Source organism: Phocoena sinus, chromosome 4 (assembly GCF_008692025.1).
Source record: "Phocoena sinus isolate mPhoSin1 chromosome 4, mPhoSin1.pri, whole genome shotgun sequence".
Taxonomy (NCBI): domain Eukaryota; kingdom Metazoa; phylum Chordata; class Mammalia; order Artiodactyla; family Phocoenidae; genus Phocoena; species Phocoena sinus.
Genome location: NC_045766.1, coordinates 139,165,829 through 139,193,357, shown reverse-complemented (window position 1 = coordinate 139,193,357; position 27,529 = coordinate 139,165,829). Strand labels below are relative to the sequence as shown.

General features: G+C 39.8%; 1 protein-coding gene across 1 annotated transcript in view; it reads left to right on the top strand.

The window, feature by feature from the left end:
* ERG (ETS transcription factor ERG) overlaps window positions 1-27,529 on the top strand; it is a 199,521-nt gene that overhangs the window by 61,986 nt on the left and 110,006 nt on the right. The gene's annotated exons all lie outside the window — the stretch shown is intronic.

Sequence of the window (27,529 nt, the reverse complement as noted above, 5' to 3'; positions counted from 1 at the left end):
CCTCTCAAGGGCTTTGCTCATTTTGTTGCTGGGTGTCCTTCGTGGAAAATTACCCTCAAGTCTGAGGATGTAGATATATTGACTCTCTTCTTATAAGTGGCTGGGCTTCTTAGTAGATGGCAAAAATTAAGAGTTAGGGATTAACAGACACAAACTATTATATATAGAATAGATAACCAACAAGAACCTACTGTAGAGCACAGGGAACTATGCTCAATACTTGTAAGAATCTATAACGGAAAAGAATCTAAAAAAGAATGTGTGTGTATGTGTATACATACGTATAACTGAATTACTTCGCTGTACACCTGAGACTAACAACATTGTAAATCAACTATATTTCAATAAAAACATTCTGTCATTCTGTTTTCCTCATTACTTTGTCTAATAAGATGCTCAGAACGAGGATTTTTCTCAACTGCTACAGCTTCACTCAGAATTCCTAACGTAATTTTCCAATTCTGCTGCTTGATTTTGTTCTTTCATATATCCTAATAAGATTTCTATAACTGTGTTTCTTATTCTTTTTTGAAAAAGTAAATTTTTATTACAAAGTTAATAGTGGTAAATATTTAGTAAATATAGTTAGTAAAAAGAAAAATAAAACCTTCCCAGCCCCATCACTCAGAAATAATATGTTATTTTTCAGTAGTAGTTCTCTAGTTAATACATAAAACTTATTTTAATTAAATTATACACATTTATATAAGAATATAATGTAAATTTATTTAACAAGTAAAATTCAAATGATTTAAATGACTGAAATTAAAAATATTTAACTTAGAGTTTTATTAATTGCTGTTTATTGGTAGAATCATGAGTATCTTCTCCTGTTGTGAATCTATTCTTAGATTCTAACTTTGACTCTTCTAGGTAGTTTCTAGTTTTTCTCTATCACAGACAAAATTGTGATTAATATTACAGTAAATACATCTAACTCATCTAGTATAAAATTCTAGAAATGGATTTATTTGGTGAGAGAGAGGTGGGGGAGGGAGGGAAGGGGAGAGAGAGAGAGAGGTGCAGAGTGGAGCTTACATTTTTTCCCAATCACCTCTGGCTCTGGGTTCCTGCTTCCAGGGAAGTTGGTCCATTCACGGATTATTTTACTTTCCTTGACATCCAATCCCTGTCCTCCAGCCACGCCCCTGAGGAGAGAGTTCCTTGAGTTCCTTCCGTGAGTTTCCCCAGCCGCTCCCTCGCGCAAAGCGTCCGTGTGTGTAACAGACCACATCCTCTCTTTTTCAGGACTCCTTTTTCAGTTCCACGTGTCTTTGAATTCACGCCCCTCCCCCCAACCCTAGAGTTACCTTTCCCCCACAAGAGTCCAAACAGTATTCTGTTCAAAAAATGGATTCCTCAGGTATCCCTGTGAAACTCGTCGCCTTACAGAACAAATGAGCTTGATGTTTTGCTTAGCCCCTCATCAGCTCACTTGGCTTCCAGTCGACCTTTTCAAACTCCCAGACCCATGTCTCAACCAAAGGTGTGGTCGCTAAGGACAGGTGAAAACCGCGATGATTTCAAGCTTGCTTTCTCCCTCTCCTCTGCCAGTTCTAGGATCTGACGGGAGATGTACAGAAATCAGCTTTCCCACTGATGTAAATATGCCTCTCCTGCCCCGTAAGAAGATGTTCTGGCTGAAGTCAGTTAAATAGCAACACGTAGGAGATTAGGGTTAAGTCAGTGGAATCGCGGGGGTGAACTGGACGATGGGGATGAAGCAGTGAGATGGCTTGCAAACGGACCCCTTGTATCTTGGCTCCGTAGACTGGGGCGTGGTGGGGAACCCTGGAGGGGAAGCACTGAGGAGACCTCTGCATTCGGTGGGGATCAGGTTTTGTTGAAGGGCTAGCATTCATCCAGGTGAGGCTTCTGGCAGGCATTTGTATGTACAGATCTGCATCAGGAGGGGGGCAGAGCTTGGGTAGCTGTGAAGGCATCAGTCTAAGAGGTGTGTGGGGACGTGGCCTTTCAAAGAGGACATGGGCGGGAACCTGCTAGAGGACAAATGCCCAGGGGAGGTGGTGGAACCGGAGCCAGGAAGGAGATGTGAGTGGTGTCACTTCCACTGCCATCATGCTCACATCACACCAGCAGAGATGGGTCTTGAGACTCCTCTTACGTTGTCTTTACTCATTTTCTGGGAATATCTGAAATAAATTTCCCTTTTCCTTTTTCAAATTCATTTTCTGATCTTTTTCTATGATTATTAATGCTGTTAATTCTGCATCATCCTCCACTCCTTCCAACAGTGACTTCATGTCGAAAGCAGCATGCATACTTTCTGTGATGGATTCAGTCCTAATTTATGACTGTTGGTCTCATTGTTTGTAATTAGCAGGAGCTCTTGCCTCTTGCATTAATTCTGTACTTTTCTTTGGGAAGAATTTCAAACAGAGGAGTCTTGAGAATTCTTCTGCAGGAAAATTTCCGAAGCTATTTTCAGAAGTGCTCAGGTTGAACTGGGAGATCACTCCTTAGACTTTTAAATGTTTCCCAAATAAAGGGTGCTGTTTCTGGCTCTGGAATTTCTTGCTTTGGGTACTTCTGCAGGTTCCTGTCTTCTCCACTTCAGTAAAGAAAACCTAACCTCTTCTCACCTCTCTCTGTGTTTGGGAGTTTCTCATAACAGAACGTTCTGTTTTCAAGGATTCTTTTGTTTATTATATTTTAAACATGCAATGATGTTTCTAAAAATGCTCTGAAAGGGAGCAGGAAAAGTCATTGACAGCTTTGTTCAGACTCTGCCAGTTTGGATGGCTGAGGCTGAGGGATTTCAGGGCAGTAGCTCATTTAGTTTTGTGCTGGTTCTGTTGATCAGTCATTTGCAATGATCAGCCAAGAGTCATGTATATGAAGACATGGACTCTCTTCCCAGCCAGCACTGGTTGCATGTCTTCCTAGTCCAGTGGTCACCAAGTTGCTGCCACTTTGTGACATATTTGAATTTATTTTTTGTTTATAGAAATCCAAGCCAGAAAGACTCACAGTTTTGGCAGTTGATTAAAGCCATTTAAGGTAGATTTTTGACACTGTAATTAAATGTGAGCACAAATCAAATAGTGCTGCCATATTCCTGACAGTGGGGAGGGCTCCAGAGCTGGCAGAGGGTCCCTGCCTAGCTTGGGTTAGGTCTCTGGGATTCCAAAGAAAGCTTTGATTTGTAAATGGTTGCGTTGAACGATGCCTTCCAAAATATATCTTTTAGAGGTATGAACTAACAAAATAAATGAAAGAAAATTGGATTAATTTTAATAATTCTGCCTCTTTGATTCCAAATCCTTGAACACCTACAAAAACAGAGTGCCTCTTAAAAGCACAACTTTGCCTTTGGAGACTAGTACTCTGTTTCTGTTTATGAGCGGGAGAAGCCAGACATGTATTTTTAGATGGATGGAGGCATCCAACGGAGAGTGAAGGTGGCTGAGAAGCCCTTCCAGGGTGCTGGTTGGAGATCAGTGGGCTTCTTGGAGCTTTCAGAGTGAATTCCTTTCAAATTATGTTTTTGAAACCAGATCCAGGCCCTTTTATGTTATTGATTGTTTTCATATGAAATAACATTGAAATCCAGTAGCAAATTAGGCTAGATGTAGATGAGTATTCCACATGGGTAACTGGGATGTTAATTGAGAATTACAGTAATGAATGGAGTGAGAATAGACACAGAACATTAACCAGGGTGGAAGCCCAGAGAAGCAGGTCAGGGTGACGGCCAGTTTCGTGGTTAGAGAGTTCTTTGTTGCAACTCTGATCCTGCTTCTTACTTTCTGAACTTGGATAAAGGACTTACCCTGTCTAAGCCTTAGTTTCTTCATCTGTGAAATGGGAAGAATAACATCTCATTCGTAGAACTATGGTTAAGAATTAACAGCTTATTATTAATGTACATAAAGCATTTACAGGGATTCCTGGCATATGATAAATTAGTAGTGTTTGTCATTATTTTAATAACCAATACCACTGTTTAGATAAAATAGAAAAGAGATGTTTTCTTAGATATTTTTTTTCTGAGTATTTTTGGAGAGATGTCAGTGATAGGTACTCATTAGAATGTTTGCTATAAATACAGACTTGGTGTTATATAAGATAGCAACAATAACAGTACTCTGGATTCTATGAAAAGGTACAGGGAGAACATAATGGACTGTTTATCTGCAATAGACCACCATGGACAGTATATAAACATTAACCCACATTATTTTTAGTCTGCCCTTTCTGCCACCTGTGTGGGTTTTTTGAGAACTATAGGCCCCATTTTGGGGAGGGAGCCTGGAAGTGTGGGATCCAATGGCATTACTTGAAATGATGTTGAGTGGAAAGCTCAGCTCCCCCAAACACAAAGCCTCCTTTGATAAACCATTTTGCACAGCCAGAGTTGCTCCCACGTAAGAAATAACTGCCCCTAGCTCATATGGAACAACTCATTTCTTCCCAAAACACATTTTATGTCCAAGAGAAATAGTCTAATAGAGCTTATACCTTCGTGTTTTGTATTATTTCCATCATATCATATCTAAACAGATGGTCAAAGCAAGATTGCTTAAAGTTTTACTGGAAATTCACATGAGAATAACAACTGTGTGTTTTGGGATTGGCTTGGAAAATACTGAAACAAACAAGAATTTGCTTATTCCTTTTGTCTAGTCACAGGACCACTGTTGAACTTTGATAAATACCTTGGAAATATCTGATCGAACTTTCACATTGTAAAATGAAGCCACATATAGATAATTGCTTGATTAAAATGACATATTTTGACATGCTTGATCTGCACTATAAACTGATAATTAAAAATAGTTGGGGTGTTTTTAACATTGCTGGTAGAGCAGTTTTGGCCAAATCCACTTTATAACTTTCAAACAGCTTTTATTTTATTTTATTTTATTTTGCTGTACGCGGGCCTCTCACTGTTGTGGCCTCTCCCATTGCGGAGCACAGGCTCCGGGTGTGCAGGCCCAGCGGCCGTGGCCCACGGGCCCAGCCGCTCCGCAGCATGTGGGATCCTCCCGGACCGGGGCACGAACCCGCGTCCCCTGCATCAGCAGGCGGACTCCCAACCACTGTGCCACCAGGGAAGCCCCAGACAGCTTTTATTGATTATGACTTTATGTAATCATTTGTCATGTTGCAAATAAGAGAATAGAGTTCGTGTATGGATTTTTAATTTATGATATCCTCTTCTTGCAATACCAGTATAATCCATCTTTTCAAGCGTTAGTAAGTCAAGACAAAACCTTTTATTAGTAAATTTACAGACACTAAGAAAAAAGGAAACCAAAAATGCATATTTTGTAAAGACCATTACTTCAGAAGTAAATCGTTCCTTTCATATGAGAAAAAGTACATCTTTTTATTACATCTTTTAATTTAACTGACTATATTTTACCAAAATTTATGTATGAAACAGGTCACACTTATATACCACTTTCTAAAAGCAAACCTTTCTTTCCCCCATCACTTATTCATAGGAAGTGGACCACACATTATGAAAAATTATGAATGCTACTCTAGGTTTAGATTTAAGTAATTCTTTCCATAATAGAAAACTCTCCATTTTCATATGGTACTATTTGTAGTTATTGCATGTAACACAAATTATAACCCTTCATACTGAGAACTTCAGCTGATGAGAGGACTGCTTATCAAATTTACCCAGAAATAACTGAATTTCATTCACATCATATTTTTAATATTCAAACCACACATTGCAAATATATGATCAAGAATATCACAAATAAGAGTGTCTGGGGCTTCCCTGGTGGCGCAGTGGTCGAGAGTCCGCCTGCCGATGCAGGGGACACAGGTTCGTGCCCCAGTCTGGGAAGATCCCACATGCCGCGGAGTGGCTGGGCCCGTGAGCCATGGCCGCTGAGCCTGCGCGTCTGGAGCCTGTGCTCCGCAGCGGGAGAGGCCACAACAGTGAGAGGCCCGCGTACCACAAAAAAAAAAAAAAAAAAAGAGTGTCTGGATCTGAAAATGTACCCCCAGAGCCCCTTTAATGCTTGTCTGATCGTAATTGCCAATTTGAGTTCTCTTATTTGGAACACCAGGTAGTCTAACTCTGCCTGCTCAGAGGTGCTTTGTCATCATTGTGTCTAATCTGGGCTGCAGATTTCTAAAACATTTCCTAAGTGGTTCCCCATCTTATTTTAGTTTCCAAAATTCAAAACCTGAATTATAGTTTCTTGCAAACAAATTCAATGAACTTCATTTGCATCATTTTCCTCTCTCATTTTACTCATCACACTGTGATGAGCCATATTGTGTTTCTATGGAGGATGCCTTTCCCAAGAACCCTGAATATTGTTCTTAAGTTCCACACTTTGGCTCTTTGTGTCAGTTTCCTTTTTGTGGGCTTTCTTGGTGCCAGAGTACCTTTTCTCCCCCTTCCTTTGGAGGACAGTGTTTAAGGATATGACATATGGTTGAGAAAGACTTTGCCTCAAAGTTGGTGATTCCCATTCTTGCTGCCCTGATTATAACTATCCCCTAATTGCTGTGACGGTGGGCATGTTACTTAACTTCTCTGGGCCTCCATACCTTCAGCTGTAAAGTTTGGCTAAGAGTAGACATACCTAGTAAGGTTTTGTGATGGTTGGCCCTGGGCTTGTCTCCATTCATAGTAGCTGCACTTTGAGCCGTTGAACGTTACCTGAGAGAAGATACAGAACTGTGCTGGCTGCTCTCACTCTGTATTTGTGACCGCAGATCTCCGACAGGCATTCAAGGCTGCATCGAAATCCTCCTGCACTGCCCTGAGTCAGAGGCTGGCTCTTTTTTCTCTGCTCAGCATCTAAGTGATGGACAGTCCCAAGGCTCAGCTTTAATCACTTTGTCCACACTCACCTCCCCCTTAAAAAAATGTGGTCCAATCACATGGTTCCACTCCCCTCCCCCACTACCAATTTCAATGATTCCCAATCTTACCTCCCTGCTTATAAGCATCTCTAAATTGATATCTCAACATGCATATCCATAAGCAACTTTGACTTTAAGTACAAATCCTGACTTGTCCTCCCCAAACTTATATTCTCCAAGTCTCCCCATCTCTGTGAAGTGGAAACACGATCTTCCCAGTTGCAAAGGCCATGCAATTAAACAAAAGAACATCCAGAAACCACAGATCATCTCTGCTGCTTTTCTTTACTCTCTGCCTCCAGTGTATCGGCCAATCCTGTCAACTCTTCCTCTGGTGGCTCCTAGTCCATCATCCTTCACCTGGGTTGACAGAGTAGCGTCTTAGCTGCATTCTCCCAGCTCCCCTTTGTGCATGTTGACAATCTTCTCCTTTGTGCAGCGTCTGGAGCCTTTAGAGCACGTCCATCAGATCATACAATCTTTATTTCATCTCCAGCCCCAGTGGCTTCCCGCCATACTGGGGATAAGTCCAAACTCCTGAGTATGATCTGGATCTTGCCCGCTTTGCAGACACTGGATGAAATTACTGGGCCCTGGCTCATGGCGCTCCAGTATTCTGTTTCTCTGATGTGCCAAACAGCCTGACTCAGGAATATTGAAGTAGCTGGTCTCTCACCTAGAGGACTGCTCCTCTGCATCTGTAAATGGCCCCTATTTGTTGTGTACATTTTAACTTAACGCCACCTTCTGGTGAGGGCCCCATGTCACTGAGGGCCACTCCCTCCAGTTCCTGGACCCTCACCAAGGAGATGCCCCTCATTGAGGAATGGTGAGGGTCAGGAGAAATACTCATTATCCTTCATATTACTGATCTCCACTAATATGAAGATCAGGTGGAATTGGTATATTACCGCAAGTCACGATTATCCCTTTTTCACTGCCAAATCCCATGTTTCATCTGGCTGCCTGTAAAAGTATTCCCTACGTGAAAAATTTTGATCTGCTGAGTTGAGGAGAAGAGGTAGCCCTGGAGGTTTCTCCCTCTCTCCCTCCCCTCTTTTGCTTCCTTTCTTTTTGAGAGGGGATTACACAAAAGGTATTTTACATAAAATGTTTTCTATGACCTGCTCTGAGTTCCCCTTATTTGGAAGCTAATTGGGTGGCAAAGTCTTCTCAGTTGTACCTTTCTCCCAGATCAGGGTCTCTGTCCTAATTTACATCTAACCCATGTAGCCATTACCAAGTCCAAGCTTGTACTGCTCAACACACAACAGGCCAATAAATCAAGAAACGAGTTTTTGGGGCAAGGAATAGCGACTTTATTCAGAAAGCCAGCAGACTGAGAAGATGGTGGACTAGTGTCCCAAAGAACCATCTTTCCCGAGTTAGAATTCAGGCTTCTTTCATACTAACAGGGGAGGGGGTAAAGTCCTGGTTGCTGAACAGACTCCTGAGGGGATGTGTTACTTTTCTCCTTCCTGCAGCCATTCACAGGTGGGCCTGGTCAGGATGTTTCCTGTGAGCTAAACAAAGGTATTGCAGCTTAATGCTCATTATCTGGGAGGCAGGATTCCCAGAGATGGGCCATTATGTATACTTTAAGCTTAACTGTCTTATAACATAGCCAGTTATAGTGTTTAACAGCGCAAACAAGAGAATGGATTCTTAGCATCTAATATTTCATGGTTACATAACCTTTTTATTAATTAAAAAAATTTTGAAGTGTAACACATAGAGAAAAGTATCTGAAAGATAAATGTGCACCATGGTTAATTACAATTCCAGGAACAGCCCCACTCGTGCCCCTCCCTGATCCTTACTCCTCCTTCCCTTCCTCTAAAGGTAGATATTATCTTAATTTTTAGATCATTGCTTCTTTGCTGTTCTTTGTAGTTTTCTCATCTAACTATGCATACCTAGTCACTAGAATGTAGCTTTGCCTCCTTTTCAATCTTTATATAAAGGTAATTGTACCTTGTATTCCTTTGTGTTGGGCTTTCACTCACCATTACATTTGTGGCATTTATCTGTATTGCTGTGTGTGGTTTCTTCATTTTCATTGCTGTAGAGGGTGCAGTGTGCCACAATAGGCCACACTTTATTGATTCATTCTACCACTGAAGGGTATTTGAGCTGTTCCCAGCATCAGGCTATGACAGTTAATACTGCTGAGAACATTCCCGTATGTGTCTTTTGGTGCACATATGCATACGTTTCATTGTGTATGTATTAAGTAGTGGAATTGCAAAGTCTTTAATGATGTAGATGTACTGGATTTTCTCCGTTTACTTCTCCAGTCTGCTCTCTAGCCTTCTCTGCCCTGCCTCTTACCTGGGAGTCTGACACCTGTGGACTACATCCGATGTGCTCCGTGGTCCTCTGTCTTCCACTGAGTTCAGCTCATGAGAAACACCAGGAGGAAATCAGAGAGGAGGAGAGAGTTTACATATTTATTTCCCCAACTTTCTCTCTTTGGCCACAGGTTGGCAGTGGCTTTTTCTCTCTAGGGAAAGCCACAGCTCCTAGGGTTTGTCCTCGCCTGTAGTTAAAGCTACAGCTGCATCTGTTTCTAGGTGCTAATAACCACCTTCTCCCTTGCTGTTTTGAGCCTGAGGATTGTAATACCTTCCTGTTCTTGCTGGCCTTTGGGACTTCATCACCCTCTAGTTTTTACTCAGTTCTGCCCTTATCTTTATAAGTTCTTTCATTAAACTCTCTGTATCTGTTTCCTATAAGAACACTGACTCATAAATAAAGATATTTTCCAAACTCCAGCTGTGTGCAAAAGTTCTTATTGCTACATCTTTGCCAAAACTGTTGTCATTCCTCTTCATTTTAGACATTCTGATGTATATGTTGTGTTATCTCATTGTGTTTTGAATTTGCATTTCCTGGATTACTAACCAGGTGGAAGCATTTTTCCTATATTTAATGGGCATTTGATAGCCTCTTTTATGAGTGCCTGTTCAACTTTCTTCCCTGCTTCTCCATTGGGTTGTGTGTCTTATTGATTTATAGGTGTATTTTACATATTCTGAATATGAATAGTAGGTTAGATGTGTTAAAAGTATTATCTTATACTTATTCCATGGCTTGCCTTTTTATTCTTTTAATAGTGTCTCTTGGTGAAAAGAAGTTCTTAATGTATTTCTTTATTTTAATGTAGTTCAGCTTACCAGTCTAATTTTATAGTTAGTGTTTTTGTGCTGTTTTACAAAATTTTCTCCATCCCAAAGTCATAAATATATTCTTCTATATTATGTTCCAGAAACTTTGTTTTCCTCTCACATTTATATCTACAGTTCACCTGGAATTGATTTTTGTGATGGTGTTAGTTGTCAAGTTTCTTTTTCCCGTATGGATATCCCATTTCATCAGCACTATTTTCTAAGAATTTCTTTCTTTCTTGACTGCTCTGCATGATTCCTTTGTCAAAAATTAAGTGTGTCCATATATGTGTGAATCTGTTTCTGAAAGAAAATCTGTTTCTTTTCTTTTCCATTGTTTGTTTTTACCTGCATGAATACTACTCTAGAGCAAGTTGTCATTAAGAATCACTCTTCTTTAAGAATATCTGGTCTATTTTTGGCCTTTGTATTTTCATACAAATTTTAGAATCAATTTGTCAAGTTCTACAAAAATCTTGTTGCAATTTTGATTGCATCTACATTGAATCTGTTGATTAGTTTGAAGAGAATTGACATCTTTACAGTATTGCCTTTCAATCCATGAATATGGTATAGCTATCCATTTATTTAGATCTTCTTTCAATAATACTTTGTAGTTTTCTGTGTAAAGGTCCTGCACATCGTACATTATTCCCATATATTAAGTTTTTTTGATGCTAATACAAAGACTATCATTTAAAATTTATTTTCTACTGATGCTGATATATAGAAATAAAATTGAATTATCTATACTGACCTAACCAGCAAAGTTCCCAAACTTAGACATTCTGATGATTCGTTTCTAAATTTCTCTTGGAAGTTCTATGCAAAAAACCATATCATCTGCAGATAGTTAAAGTTTTATCTATTTTTCCCCAATCCCTTGGCATTTTAGTTCATTTTCTTGCCTTACATACCGTCTAGGACCACCAATACAATTTGTGACACATGTGGGGATAGTGAACCTCTTTGTCTTTTTCCCAACTTTAAAAAATTAGATTTCAGTATTTCACCATTAAAGTATGTGGTTTATTGTAGAGTTTTGTAAATGCCCTTTATGATATTGTTAAAGTTTCCTTTCATCTCTAATTTACTAAGAATTTTTATCATGAATTGATATTGAATTTTATCCTCTTTTATTTGAGATCATCATATGACTTTTCTTCTTTACAATGCAAATTGAATAATTTATATTGATTGAAGTAACCTTGCAGTCTTAGAATAAACCCAAGTTCATCACAGTACATATGATTCTGTTTTATATACTGTTGATTTGGTTTTCTGGGAATTTTTTCAAGTTTTTTGCATCTGCATTTATGTGTGAGATTAGTCTATAATTTTCCTTTCTCATAATGTCCTAGTCACATTTTGATATCAAACTTTCCTCTTTTTCTATTATCTGGACAAGTTTGTGTAAGACTGACATTAATTCCTGTTTACGTGTATGTTGGAATTTGCTGAGAAATCAGTCTGGGCTTGGAATGTTCCTTCTTCATTTTTCTGAAGGTTTTAGATGATTCTTTACTAGTTACAGTAGTTCAGATTTTTTGTTTTTTCTTTGGGAGTTTTGGTAAATTATATTTTTCAAGAATTTTACCAATTTCAGCTAAATTTTCACATGTATTGATAAGAAATTATTTATAATGTGCTCTTATAATTCTCCTAATGTTTGTAGGATCTGTAATAATGGCCCCTTTTTTATTAGCTCCCCCTCCCCCCATGCCTTGCAGCATGCAGGGTCTTAGTTCTCCACCAGGGATCGAACCCATGCCCCCTGCATAGGAAGCATGGAGTTTTAACACTGGGCTGCCAGAGAAGTCCCCCCTTTTCATTGTTGACTTTGGTCATTTCATCCTTCCCTCTTTTCTCCATATTTGTACTCAGCAAGGATTTATAAATAACTAATCTTATCAAAGAACCAGATTGGGCTTTGTTAGTCTTTTTCCACTGTATGCTCATTATCTATTTTATAAATTTTGTTCTTGGACTTCCTTGGCAGCCCACTGGTTAAGACTCTGCACTGCCAGTGCAGGGGGCGCAGGTTCTATCACTGGTCGGGGAACTAAGATCCCCCATGCCATGTGGCCAAAAAAGAAAAAAAAAAATTAAGAAAAATTTTTGTTCATATTTAAAAAATTTTTTCTTTGGGTTTTTCTAACTTCTTAAGATTAATATCCTTGTTTGTTTCCTGTGAGAGATTAACCACAGAAACAGTAACATTATTGTCTAATCCATTTCATATTTACTCTTCGTGTTTAATTTGCAGAAACAAACCTAGTTCCAGTTAGGGTATAAGTAATTTCTACAGCCATTTCTTCATGCCATGTCCTAAAATGTGTTCTAATCTGAAGCATTTTATGTGTGCCCTTTAAATTAGTCTTGTGAATCCTCATTGCCGAAATGAATCAATAATAAATATCTGTCTGTAGATGATAAGATATTTCCCTCATTTTGACACATTTCTTGGAATAATCTTACCTGCAGCTTCTTTGTTCCTTTCATGTTGAACCAACTCCTTTACCTGAGTTTTTAAATTTCTTGTTCCTAAAATACTTTGACACTTTTCCCCCCTACAGTCTGAACACATTCTAATCCTGTGCGACTCAACTAAAATTTTATTTTTCCCAGGAGCTTTTATTAATGAGTCTCACTGATTATTTTACTAACGTTAATTTAATAAAATAGATGCGCAAATATTTCTGGGATAAGAGATTAAACCTCTACCTCTTTTTTTTTTTTGGTACGTGGGCCTCTCACTGTTGTGGCCTCTCCTGTTGTGGAGCACAGGCTCCAGATGCGCGGCTCAGTGGCCATGGCTTACGGGCCCAGCTGCTCCGCAGCATGTGAGATCTTCCGGGACCGGGGCACGAACCTGCATCCCCTGCATTGGCAGGCGGACTCTCAACCACTGCGCCACCAGGGAAGCCCTAAACCTCTACCTCTTTGTATCTATATTACTGTGTATTTATGTTACGTATTTTGTAAAGTCTATTCTGTAGCCTATTATATGTTTTTATTAATATATTTAAATTCTGTGACATTTTAGTATTTATCAGAATATGAATTAATTTTTTTTCTGATTACAGAAGCAATACATATTTGTTATAGCTCAACTTTCCACAAATGTTTGACTTAAAAAGAGTCAATTATCCCGTGATCCCAACCTCTAAACTGAGGTTTATACCTCAGGATGTTTTCTCTGCATTTAGTAACACAAATCTGGTAATTTTAAACACTTACTATGCCTTGAGCATTTTCTATGCAGTGAATTTAGGTCTCATTCTTAGTACTGTGTGGTCTAGTATTTAGTCTCTGATTGATAGCATTCCATTTTTTCTCATTTTTTTACGATTACTAAACAGGTGGACATTCTTGCACCTGTCTTTGTCTATTGTGAATATTTCTGAAAGGTGGATTTCTAGGATAGAAATTGCTAAGTCAAAAGATAAATTAACTTTCTGATAAGGTATTACTCTATATCCCTAATAAATGTGAATGAAAGTGCTCTTTCCTCCACATTCTTGCCAATGTTGCAAAAGTCAAAATTTTTTCATTTTTGAAAATATTCAATATGGATAGGCCCAAAATGCTGTATTTTGATTTTCTTTAATTTCTTCCTTATTTTGATTTTCTTTAATTCTTTTCATAGTTATTGGATAGTCTATATAAATAGTGAAATCTTGTGATAGTGACTTGCCTCATGCATGTTACTTAATTTTTCTAATTTAAAAAATTGTATTGACATATAATTGACATATAAGATTGTATTAGTTTTAGATGTACAACATGATGATTTGATATATGTATGTATTACGAAATGATTATCACAGTAAGTCTAGTTAACATCCATTACCACACTGTTTTATCTTGGGATGAGAACTTTTAAGATTTATTCTCTTAGCAACTTTCCAATATACAACATAGTATAGTTATCTATAGTCATCATGCTGTACATTACATTCCCGGGGCTGTAAGATAAATATCTTATAATTGGGTCTCTGTGCCTTTTGATCACCTTCACCTATTTTGCCCACCCTTCTCCTGCCACCTCTGGCGACCAACAATCTCTTCTCTGTATCCATGAGTCCATTATTATTATTATTACTGTTATTCCACATATAAGTGAGATCATGCAGTATTTGTCTTTCTCTGTGTCACTTACTTTACTTAGCATAATGCCCTCAGGGTCCATCCACGCTGTTGAGAATGGCAGAATTTTATTTTTTTTTTATGACCAATATTCCATTTTATATATAAACCACATTTTCTTTATCCATTCATTTGTTGATGGGCACTTAGATTGTTTCCATGTCTTGACTGTTGTTAATAATGCTGCAATGAACAGGAGTATGCAGATATCTTTTTGAGATAGTGATTTTGTTTCCTTGGGATAAATATCCATAAGTGGAATTGCTGGATCTTATGGTACTTATATTTTTAAGTTTTTGAGGAACCTCCATACTGCTTTCCATAGTGGATAGTGGCTGTACCAATTTACATTCCCACCCACAGTGCACAATGGTTCCTTTTTCTCCACATCCTTACCAACACTTGCCATTTCCTTTTCTTGTTTTTGTTTTAGATAACAGCAATTCTAACAGGTGTGAGGTGACATCTCATCATGGTTTTGATTTGCATTTCCCTAGTGATTGGTGATGTTGAGCACTCTTGAGAGCTCTTTTACATCCCATTGGTTGGGATGGCCAACAGGCACTCTTATCCAGGCACCAATTATTTGTTTATGTTATGTTTTTTAGGTCAGTACATCTCATCTAACAGTACACTTTCCAGTTGGCTTTCCAGTCTGTCATTTATACATAAAGTAAATTATATTGTAAAGCTGACCAAATTGAATTGCTCTGTTCCGATGTTTCCCAACTGGGGTGATTCTGCCTCTATCCTCAGGGACATTTGGCAATGTCTGAAGACAGTTTTGGTTATCATAGCCGAGGGTATGGAAGATGCTCTTGGTATCTGTAGATGACAAGATATTTCCCTCATTTTGACACATTGCTTGGAATAATCTTGGAATAGTGGACAGAGGCCAGGGGTGCTAACAAACACCCTGCAGTGCACAGGACAGCTCCCACAGCCCCCAGATGCCCGTAGATCACAGGTTGAGAAACCCGGCAGTCTGCTCTAAATAACATTTTAGTGCCCTGTTCTTCTGTACATGTACCACATCACCTCTAGGCTAAGGCACATACTGGTTTCCAAAAGTTGGGATGTGTCTGCAATTGATGGATAAGAAAGTGTTATGGCTAATTTTGTTTGGCTGAAATTTTTTTTTCTTTCCGAGTGATACATTAAATCATGGCGTGTTTTACATCTTCCCATCCACAGTCTTAGGTCGATGAAATGTGATTATGACTCTGTCTTAGTCTTTCTCTTATTTATACATATGCACCAGTCTAATTTCAGTGTAGGACTAGAAGTCTTATGTAGCATGACAGTGTAACTGCCATAGTTACAGGCGTTAAAAATCAATCAATATCTAGCCTTGTATCTATAATCATTCTACTCTGTGCCTGCTTTAAGGTAAAAAGCAATATTCAATGTCTAAAACAATTTTATATTAAATTTTATGTTAAAATAGTTCCTCTTGGATTTAGTAAATAGACAATATTGATAGAATGTTCGAATTTAGTGCAGAATGATTGATTTCTCCATTTGGGAGGTTCTGAATCATTCCTGTTTCTATTGATTTTTCCCTTTCACTTAAATCGATTACTTTTAAAATTCGGGAAAATGATTGGAAATTCAAATGATTTCCATGTTAGAGAAACATTTTAGGTTGCTAGATTTTTTGCCTTAAACCGATTCTCTTACATTTACAAGCACTCTGGCTAATTCAAGGAACTCTGCACCTACTGAGCCTTGGGAAACGGTAACAAGACAAATATCTCATTTTCAGTATAAATTCTCTCCTTTCAGATCTTGTTGTTAAAGGTGATGATCACCTAACCTAAAACCTAGTCAGATGACAGCAGCATAGTTTGGTGGAGAGAGCTTTCATTTCTGGCTCTTATCAGAGAAAATCTGTATGTGTTCAGAGGGGAATGGATTTCAATGTGTATTGTCGATTCTTTATTGCATTTATAAGTGAGAAAGAAATTAAATAGTTAAAGGGTGGCAGTTTTGAGTTATTAAGAGTGATCTGGATTAGCCTCAACTTCCCTGGGTCAGTACAAGGTAGCCACTGATATTTCACATCTGGTTTTGGTTTGCAGTAACTAACAAAGAAGCCCAAGGTATGTGTAGCTCCATTGTTAGGGGTCTCCGGGCTCTTTTAAAGACAAAGAGCTTCCCACTCCAAAGGTCCTGAAATACTTTTAACTCCAATTTACAGATTAGGCCAAACCTCTTAGGTTAAGGTTCATTTAAGGCAGTCGAACAATTTCTTTGTGAACTTCCCAGTTTTCTGGCTGTTAAAGAAAATAGTAAAAGAAAAAGAGCTCCCCAGTGCAAGAATTCCATAAAACAGAGAGAGGCGTGTGAGACACATTAATGGTTTCCATTCCTGATGAAAAGCTTGAGACAGCTTTAAGTAATATGGAATCAAATATCTCAAATCCTAGCTTAGTCTGGGAGGTGAGGCTTGGGTGCTTCAGCTGCCTGAGGAGAGGAACAGCGATGCTTCATCTACAAGAATTCAGCGTGAGGGGTTAAAAGCAAGATAACTGACCTTCTTTAATTAAACCTCAGATGTTCGCGGAGAATTCCACTCAGGACTGCGCTTTTCCTCGTCCTCTTTTGGGGGACGAGCCCACGGCACTGTGGTTCTTGGAAACAGACCTACTGTGTGTCCCTTTGCTCATAGTAAAGCTCTCGTCCAGCGCTTGTGCAGACCCACCGTTGCCGTCTTCCAGATGGCTCTCATTATAGTCAAAAATTGACCGACGGCAGCCCGCAAGGCGTCCTGGAAGGCTTCGAGACGGCCATGGGGACAGAGCCCCTGATTTCTAGGAGCTAATGTTTCAGGGAAAATAATAACAACACCTTCTAAACACTAGGGCTTTTCTTCTTAGTAACTCGAGGTAATGAATCCTCTCCCTCTGCTTCTCATTTCCCACCCCTTTTTCTGTGAAGTCACAGAGGGGGAAATTAAAGTTTTCCCATGTCTCCTTGGGAGAGTCATCTGGGGTTGATGGGCAGAGATGTTTCTAACAAATGGGAATGGGGCACCAGCAGTATGAAGCCTGGGGAGCTGCCAGCATTGGGTGTGGAGCCAGGGTGAAGGCCAGGGGCGGAGCAGCAGGGGTTCCATCTCCATGGGGTCGTGACCCTGAGGCACGTTTACATTGAATGAGCAGAGAGAGGACGAGGGTAGGAGAGCAGAGGGAAGAGCTGTTATGTTCACAGTGTTTGTCCGTTCTCTTGGGTTAAGATGCTCTTGTGATTTCGGCATCTTTTTCTCTCCAACTGACATATAGGGATTTTTGTTCTTTTTTTAGAGGACTGTTTCTCTTCTTTCCTGCATCTTCAGTGGCTGACACGATGCCGAGCGTATAATGGGTGCCAGTAAAGGTTTGATGAATGGATGAATAATCACGTAGCAAAAATATTTTCTGCTGTAACAATGCTGCAAAAGATAAAGGATCTTCTGATGGCATCCTCATTCCTTATGGCTGCTAACAAAACACTCCAAAACTCAGTGGCTTTAAATCACAGTGATCATTTGATTACTCCTTGTGGTTCCAGGGGTTGAGTGGGCTGAGGGAGAGGCGGTTTTCGCTCAGGGTCTCTCGGGTGGTTGCTGTCAAGTGGCAGTGGAACTGGAGTCACCTTGAAGGTTGCCTCACACTGCTGGAGTTTGGTGTTGGCTGCTGGCCTGACTGATGACCTACAACTGGCCTCTCCGTGTGCCTTGGACTTCCTCTCAGTATGGTGGTTGAGGTGTAGGAGTGGCCGTTCCCCAGAAAACCAGGTGGAAGCTGTATCATCTTTACAGATAGCCTTGGCAGTCACACAGCTGAACTTAGGCTATAGTCACAAGCCCACCAGCTTGGATGGGAGCAATGTCAGTGTCACCTTGTTAGATGGGATTGTGTGACAGGACATCTTACTGAACTGTCTTGGGAAACGTAATTGTCATGGGTGATACAGCAAGTGCCTAGAAATGCAATGAATCTGTCATTCAGTGCATGTGAAGCCAGCCCGGTTGCTGAAATAGTTTAGCTGGAAATAATTTTCATCAGAGTTACTTTGAAAAATGGCAAGGGCTATGGAGTACAAATGGGAGCCATCATTTCATTTTGCAGCTCCAGTAGCTCTGCCGTGAATACAGCGTGGTGCAGGCCCAATAGAGGCATGTACTCACTTGCTCGTTCAGTCTTTTTTTGCTTGCTCAATCCATTCGGTATTTGTTTATTTATGATTGAATATCTACTCACTGCCAGGTATTTAGATCAGTTACTGAGATGGAAATCCCATAATTTATAGAGTTGGGAGATCTCTTAGAGACCCTTTGCCTTCTTCGCTTCCCAGCACCTTGATCTGGGGGAGTGGCTCAGGAAAGGCACTTCCAAAGTTGTTACCCAGGGTCCCTTGACCAAAGTTTGACTTTTGGTCCCTCCTGGGCTGCCCGTTGGCACAGCCCATGCTGCCCTTCCCAGGGCTCCTGGCTCTGTAGACATCTTCATTCACTCATTCGTTCATTCGTTCGTTCATTCATTCAGCAAAGGCTTGCTTAGCACCAGCACTGTGACAGAGCCCTGGGGCCCCCTGGGGGCTGCTGCTCTCATCTCAGCCTGTGGGGTGCCGGAGGGTGGCACAGAGCAGCATGCTTAATGTGTGCTAGTTCCTCCTTGGAACAAGCCTGCAGAGTTACTCATTGATGTGCACATGGAAACATGGGACAGGTGAATTAGACGACTCCTTAAGTCGCTAAGGAGGCTGAGGCTGAGGCCAGGCTGAGGCCCCTCTGACCTAAGCGTAGGCCTTTGGGATTGGGGTGCAACCCTGGGCTCGTGCTCCCTGAGGGATGTCCCCAGGCTCCCCCGTCGGCATGTGCAGGTCTATTTCACCTGCGGACGTAGGCGGTAGCCCTGCACTCACATCCTGAGTTCCCACCTGAGACAGCTTATCGTTGGCAGTTAGAATTGTGGGAGCTGGCTGTGCTCTCCTCAGCTGCTGATGCCCTGTATCTGGAGCTGGGTCAGTGTGAAGCTGGATGAGGGGTCCCCTGCTCTTACAGTTTTCAACGCCTCGTCCCGCTGCTCTGCGCCATTTATGTGCCCAAGTCAAAGTTGTTGTTCCCTTTAAAAATCACAGACGGAGGGCTTCCCTGGTGGCTCAGTGGTTGAGAGTCCAACTGCCGATGCAGGGGACGCGGGTTCGTGCCCCGGTCTGGGAAGATCCCACATGCCGCGGAGCGGCTGGGCCCGTGAGCCATGGCCGCTGAGCCTGCGCGTCCGGAGCCGGTGCTCCGCAACAGGAGAGGCCACAACAGTGAGAGGCCCGCGTACCGAAAAAAAAAAAAAAATCACAGACGGACAGATGAAATACTGCCTTAATTATCCTTCCGTAGAACACGCTGCATATGAACCTCTGCTCCACTGGTAGACCGAGAGGAAAATCCATCGTCAACTGCAGTTACAGGGGCCTCTTCAGATGTCTGTGGGAGCCATCCCCACGCAGCCCCCCTCTGGGCAGCCAGGAGCACAAACAACCCTCTTCTACTGCCCTCACTCTTCCTTGGTATAGGAGCCGAAGTGGAAGAAGAAAAAGGAAATTCTACAGATATGTTTACGTACAAGTGAAAACAAAAGGAGGAAAGTTGCAAAATCAGTTAGCTTTTTTGGTTTTGCAGATATTTCCAAGACACTGCATTTTGCTTTAAGTGTGTTTTTAATGACCTGAAAGTCAGTGTAATTGCATAATAGGGTTATTTTCAAGAAAACTCTCGTATTTAGTTTTAAAGCTTATTTTATTTCAACTCTATTTATATATACCTTCATATTGTATATCATTTTGATAAGTGTTGTATTATAAGCATATCCCAAGAGACTATGGTTTCTTTTTTTAAATAAAGGAAGGGACCACAAAGTCTCTCTCACATGTTACAGTATAATCCGTATCCCTCCTATAGTTCTCATGTCTGGAAAGGGTATACTAATATCTGAGTTCAGGCAAAGTGCTTAACCCTGAAACCAGAAAATAAATGCACTCAAAACTTACCATTTACTTGATGAAACGTGCACTGGGAACATATTCAGCCCTTTAGAATTACTGTGAAATAGAATATTTTTCAGGGTTTGAAATTATTTATAGTGATGTAGAACAATTATACAATTTCCATAGTCAAATCTCACCCAGAATGATGCCGTTAGTCCTATGTGCAGATCTTTTTTTTTTTTTTTTTTGGCTGCGTCGGTGGGACTTGTGGGATCTTAGCTCCCCCGACGGGGAGTTGAACCCGTGCCCTCGTGAAAGGGCGGAGTCCTAACCACTGGACCGTTGGGGAATTCCGTCTTATGTGCAGATGCATATACTTTATATTTCCTTATGTTACATAATAATGAAAAAATTTTTAATTTTCAAAAATGTTCTACATTTTGAATGTTGGACTTTGATTTTAGTGGATAAATGAGACAACTTTGTAGGATAATATCAGTTCAAGAAACGTAGAGGCAAGAATTATGCATACTCCTCTCCCCTCTAAGGACCTTTTAGAGGGACATTTAGCGCCCTCTAGTGACAACAATCAAGCAGTTCAAAAAGAAATTCCCTGCAAAGCTTACTTCTGGTTTCCAGCTAGCAAATAAACAAAGCACTTTAGTTTTTTGGTCTTGAGGCAGGATTATTTTTGTAGCTGTAATAAAGGATAAAATAGTATTCTCTAGGCAAACCTCCGCTTCTCTTCTGGCCTGTCATTGACAATACATCCAGAAAGAACATTTCCACTTGTCCCCAGAGACTGCAACTTCCCCCAAATTTGTGCTGCGATTTGTATTGGGATCAGATGCAACCTATGAATTAACCTGCATCATAGTTTTGAGTACATTCAGTGTATTTAAATAGAAGTAAACAAATTTTCTTTCCGTGAGGGTGAACTGGAAAAAAACTGGCCTGTACTCTGTACCTCCAAGAGGGAACAGTTCTGTACCTCACTTTGCAGAGAGAGAGGATACAATATAGAGAGGGTGCATGTAGAGGGGATGCGATGCAGAGAAGGAGCACAGTGCAGAGAGGGTACAGTGCAGGGAGAATACAGCCTAGCGGGGCTGCCACAGTGAGACAGACCCTGTTTCACATACCTGCCTTCAAGGTGTAGGCCTAGGACTAAGTTAAGTCTGCAGGTTGCCTGATTACACTCATGCAAATCTAAATGCATTATTTATGGCACAGCACTTTGTTCCTTGGCTTCCTTTCTGATTCCAATTGCGATAGAAATACATCAGCAAAAACATAAACAAATTAAGTGATGTGGAAAGAAAGGCCATCTCAATCTGAAACTAAAACGCCTTTATAAACAGGCTGAGCAATTATGGAATGCAGGCTTCTCTGTAAATTTCCATTAATTGTGTGACATTATGGTGCAATTTGAATGCTGTTTCTTTGAGAAATAGTATATAATTTCTTTAAGAAATAATTTACAAAATCTTACAGATCAAGACAAAAATAAATGCTGATGCCCAGTATCTTATAAGTGAGACTGACACACTTAAAAAAAAAAATTTAAAAATCTAACTAGTGATCAAAATCTAACTTAATTTCAGTAGCTCCAGATAACTTCTCGGGGTGGCCAGGGGTGATGGCTGAGGATAGTCATTGGGACACAGAACCCTAGATCCGAGTAGCGGGCAGAGGAACAGGACAGCCTTTAGGCAGAGGGCCATGTGCCTTTGTGGGCCTTCCAGTTATGTGACATGGGTGCTAGACTGTCCTGTGGTGAACCAGTGGCAATCTGATGACTATAACATTTATACTAATTTATGCCCCAGTTAGATGGATGAAGACCTTGAAATGCACTTAATGGTTCACAAATTATATATAGAAACATGATCTTTGAAAAAGGAAATTTAAATGTTCCTTTATACTAAATTAGTGTGTCAAAATAAGTACTCTTGTTTCTTTCGTTTTTGCTTTTTAATTAAAAAAAATTTTTTTTTCAGCCACGAGTATTAAGTTGACATACTTAGGGTTCCTGTGATGGGTTTTAATACTCCCGCATTTTTAGAGCCATTGGGTAAGAGGCAAAGTTGGCAAAATGTGAGGGTATAGGTGATGCTTATGAAATCGTGTGCCCTGAAATCATTGCTCCATCTGAGCCTGTAGAACTGAACTTGACACATGCTTCCAAATTAAGCAACTTGGTGTTGAGAAGTCGAGGATTTAGTGTGTGATAACAATTTCCTTGTTCTAGACTAGTTCAAATGCACCAAGACGCTGAAGAATATATTAACCACTTAGAGAAAGTGTTGAAACAATAGTTATTTAAATTGTAATTGGATTATTTCTTCATGAGCGGCTGGAGGGTATGCCACACACACACAGAGTCTTACCCAATGGAGTGAAACAGTCCTCATGAAGTCCGCTTTGAATAGAAAAATGGTCCTTAACCAGTATAAGATGGGTGACCTTGGGGGCTAAGAGTGCCTTATGCTCCCTGTGTTCTCAGGCAAATCCTCCAATTGATAGAGATGGAAAAGTTCCACTGGGTGATGGAGTTTTCCATTGTGGGGACAGCTCCAGATGGCTTGATCCTTATCTACAATCTCAGGCATGCCCCTGCCAAAAATCCTTGGGACATCCTTCTTGCCGGGCTCTCTTGAGTAATCCAAACTTTACACATTTTAAGATTCATGTATCATCCTAGGGACAGTAAATATACAGCACTTTTATCCTATTGTTTTGCCCATAAAGAGTCTGCGGTTCATGGATTGGTCCCATGCTCTGCAGTTTTAGGTGTGCGGAATTTGAGTTGCCGAACAGAGACTTCATGAATGCTGAGACACCCAGGGACTGGACAGAGTCCTGTCATCCTTGTTTCCTAGTGCCCACCAGAGCGCTGAGTGGGCATGGAAAAGGCACTCATTGACTGGAGGGAATAATGCTGGGGAGGTGACCATTACAGAGCACATGAGTGTCTGCAGGGTTTCCTTAGTGAAATTAATCAAAAAGAGCTACTCTTGTAGATGTTTATAAAAGAATGCGCATTTTGGTACACACACATATAGAGTTTGACAAATAGGTATCGTGTGCTGCCTGTTATACAGATACTTAGGAAAAAAATAGAACATTGCATGTTGCTTATATAACTTTTTCATTACAATGTAACATGTTTATTGTAACTTTTTTAAAGAAAGACATCTATGAGGAACTTTTATTTAACACTATATTATAAAAAATTTAGAACTCAAAGGAGTGCAAATGATACAATGAACACTCATGTAAGTTATTGAGATTTGACAATTGTACAATTTTGTCATATTTGCATTATGTTATTTTTCATGAATTCTTTCAAATAAATTACAGAAATTATTACCTTTTCATCTTCAATACTTCGGAACGCAGCTCTAAGTAGTAAGGACGTTTTCCTACAAAGTATTCTTAAAGCTATAAATAGTTAACAATAAATCTATAATATGATGTAACAGTCATTATATATTCAGATTTCTCGAGCATCCCTGGAAAAGCCTTTGACTTCTAATTTGTTCATATCAGTATCTAATTGTAGACCATCATTTGCATTTGGGCTTTGGGTTTCTTAAGTTCCATTGAATCTAGAACTCTCCTCCCCTCTTCCCCACTTTTTTTTTCATAATACTGGCTTGCTGAACATATGAAACAATATGTTCTACATATTTTGTAGAATAGGTGAGTAAATTTTATTCTATTTTACTATTTATTTATTTTTATTGAAGTTATTATAACTGTTTTGAAAATATAGATGAACCAAAGGGGAAAGGGGGAAAAACAAAAAAGATTCTCTACTATTAGTATTGTAGTATGTAGCTGACTAATATTTCTGTTTTGCCTTTTTATTTTTAACAAAATGAGTCTGTGATATAATTCTCCTTTATGACCTCAATTTTAAATTACCGGACATCGTACCATAATTTTCCATATCACTAAGTATTCATCTACTACATCATTTTCCTGCAGTATTTTCAGTGATGATAAGTATGTCATTGTATGGATGTTGAATACAGGGATCAATCAGTCAATCATGAGTGAATCTTCTGTTGTGTCTCCAGTTAAGATTCTAGCTCATTATCTCTTTGCTACACTCATATATGATTTTTAGAACTATGTTGCCTTCACCCAAAAGTGTTCTCAACCCTGACCTTCCTCTGTAGATCCCACACAGAGAAGTTAGTAGGAGAAGACGGATGAGCATTTGTTGACTCCAGAAAATGGGAAGCTGTGGTTTTAGGATAAATAAATGACAGTGCTCCTTTTATAGTTATGGTAATGGTAGAGTCTATTTTACACTCTTTCCTTTTTCATTTGGAGTAAGATATGAACAGGCTTTTGAAGGGCTTTGGTAAATTCTTGGGTCATGGGTCCATGATGGATAAGTACAGAATGGAAACGTGCAGTTTATTCACACATATGCTGGGGGTGCCACACTGTTCCAGCATGGTGTTTACTGAGTTCCAAGGAGGGTGGAAAAGGACCCTGTCTTGACAGATTCATGGCAGGATGACTCAGGTGGAGGCTACCTGCAGTTGCCCCGAAATGGGTCTGCATAGTGACCTGAGGGTGGCTTCCCCCAAGGAGGGGTGGTGTCTCGTTGGAAGGGCAGCCCGGTCCTTAGGCTGCTGAGTGATCTAGTGCTGAGGCCGTTTAATGGCAGAGGCTTGGGTGTGGGTGACGGGAGCATAGATGATTTCCCCCAGAACGATGTTTGGGAAATGATTTCTGCATTACTAAATATATTCTAATTAATAGATATGCCTTGTGCTGTCAGTAGCCAATTGAAGTTTGTTTGTTTTTTTAGAAGTTTGCATTAAATAGTCAGAGAATACTGAACTGGGATGCTATTATGCCACTCTAGACATCAGGAATAATTCTCTCAGAAGATGATAGACATCGGTCGGCATTTGTCATTAGAAATGAGGAAGATTTGCCTTTTAAATTTTGTAACTGGGCTTACAACTCATTATCTCAAAACTGGATTTTTATTACATCACCTTGTGTTATATGCATTTTCAGAATTAGACACAATGAAACTTATGGATAGAATCTTCAGGAAATAAATCAAAGAGTAGCATAGAGTTTTCTGTTTGTAAGTTCCAAGCAAGTACATTAGTCTAACAAAATTTTATTAAAGAATAAAATATGGGTGTATATACATATATATGCATTAGACATAAGTAAGAGAGACAGAGAGAGAGAGAGAAAGCAAAGCAAATGATGTAAATTACCAAAGTTGGAGGAACTGGTGAAGGATATTAGGAGTTCTTTGTATTATCTTGTAACTTTTCTATAAATTTCATTCTTTCTGTCTTCTTTTTTATTTTATTGAAGTATAGTTGATTTACAATGTTGTGTTTATTTCTGCTGTATAGCAAAGTGACTCAGTTATACATATATATATATTATTTTTCATATTCTTTTCCATTATGGTTTATCACAGGATATTGAATATAGTTCCCTGTGCTATACAGTAGGACTATTATCCTATATATAATACTTTGCATCTGCTAATCCCAAACTCCCAATCCTTCCCTCTCCCACACCCCTCCCCCTTGGCAACCACAAGTCTGTTCTCTATGTCTGTGAGTCTGTTTCTGTTTCGTAGATATGTTCATTTGTATCGTATTTTATTTTGTTTTATTGCTTTCTTTTTTTTTAATTAAAATGAGCTTTTAAAAAAAAATTTTATTGGTGTGTCTTATTTTATATTCCACATATAAGTGATATCATATGGTATTTGAAGTTTGATGTCATTTCTAAATAAAGAGTTAAAAAAATGTTACTGTTCACTGATTTGAATTAGACAAGAACCAAGGAGTTCAGGGCAGACCCTCAACGAAGAATTAGATCTCCATAAAATTGTTGATGCTTTCCTGCTGCAGAGGACAAGGGCTGTGTCAGAAACCAGGCAGCAGTGGTGAGATGGGACCGCACAGAACTTTCTTCCATGGCTATTTTTTTTTAGCAAGGGGTCACCCTACTTAAGGCTGCTCTTTGAGAAATTCATAATAGAACACTGCTTATTAGGGTACTACAGTTCACATTTGAAATTGATGCTTCTTAGGAGAGTAAAAAATAAGGAATCTCAGTGGAGCTGAAAGAGCGCTTTTCCCAGCACTCCTGAATCCTAGTGGAAGCTGCCCAGATAAAACAACTCAGTACTTTGAAATTTTAGGGGAAACACAATTTGAATCAGCCTGCCATCTCATTTATTGTTTGGAGATGAAAAGAGCGGAAATGAACATCCCCTCAAAATGTAGATGCTGAGAATTTGTCAGGTTCTGATTTTTACATAAGATTTCTTATAGTTTCTCTTTCTTTCATTTTCCTTTTACCCCCTCTGTTTGTTTCTTTCTCTTTCTTCATTTCCTTTCCTCTTTTCTTTCTTTCTTTCTCTCTTTCTTTCCTCTCTCCGCCCACCTCTCTCTCTCTCTCTTTCTTTTCGCCTTCTCCTTTCCTTTCTCCCCTTCCTTCTCCTCATGTTTCCTTCTCCTTCACCTATCATAAGGGGAAATCTTGGGATCAGTGAAAGATATAGAAACTTGGGCTCATTTCTAGAGCTCTGATGTAGACAGGCCTAAGTCCCAGTGAAATCAATTCACTGACTGCCTCTGAAACCAAGAGCTGCTGGATGACTCAGGGTTTGGCCTATTGTGTTCTGCGGGTCCCCTATGGAGACCACACCTCTTTACTGGCCCAAGTTTAGTGTAGCTAGATTCAAAGCAAAATGTTGTTTCTTCCAGAGAACAAGTAATTTCCTGAAAATGAGTAATTAAAAGGCCTGAAATCCTCTAAGGAATGTTCAGGCCTACAATTAGCTGTATTTCCTCTGAGTGGAAAACAGACGTGTGGCCCTGAACTTACAGCTCAGATTTTAAAACACTTAGTGAGGACGTGGCATCTCTGTGTAGCCAAGAGTTCTATTGGGGTCTGTTGTCTGCAACCTGGACGTTTGTCAGAGGGGGCCAGCTCGCTGCCATTATAAAACATTCGTAGTCATTTAAGTGCCTTGGATTTTAAATAAATATTTGAAAATGAGGATTTGACAGGTTTATTTTCCTCTTTATTTCTCTTAGCTACTTCCATTCTAGAGTCTTTGCATTTTCAACTACTTTATCGCGGAGCCAATAGCCATTACTTATGTTTGGAAGGAGAAAATGAAACTGTCCTGGAACATTCACTTGAGATGCTGAACCAGTGGAGGTTGTTAAAAATCAGCAGGTGAATGGCTATTATTAAACGTCATCGCCTATTCACATGAAATAAGCACAACCTGCAAAGTGGAGCGGGTAGGGGCCTTAGGCCCCACGACCCAGGCGTGTGGCACATCCGGGGAGACAGAGGCCCAGGAGTCC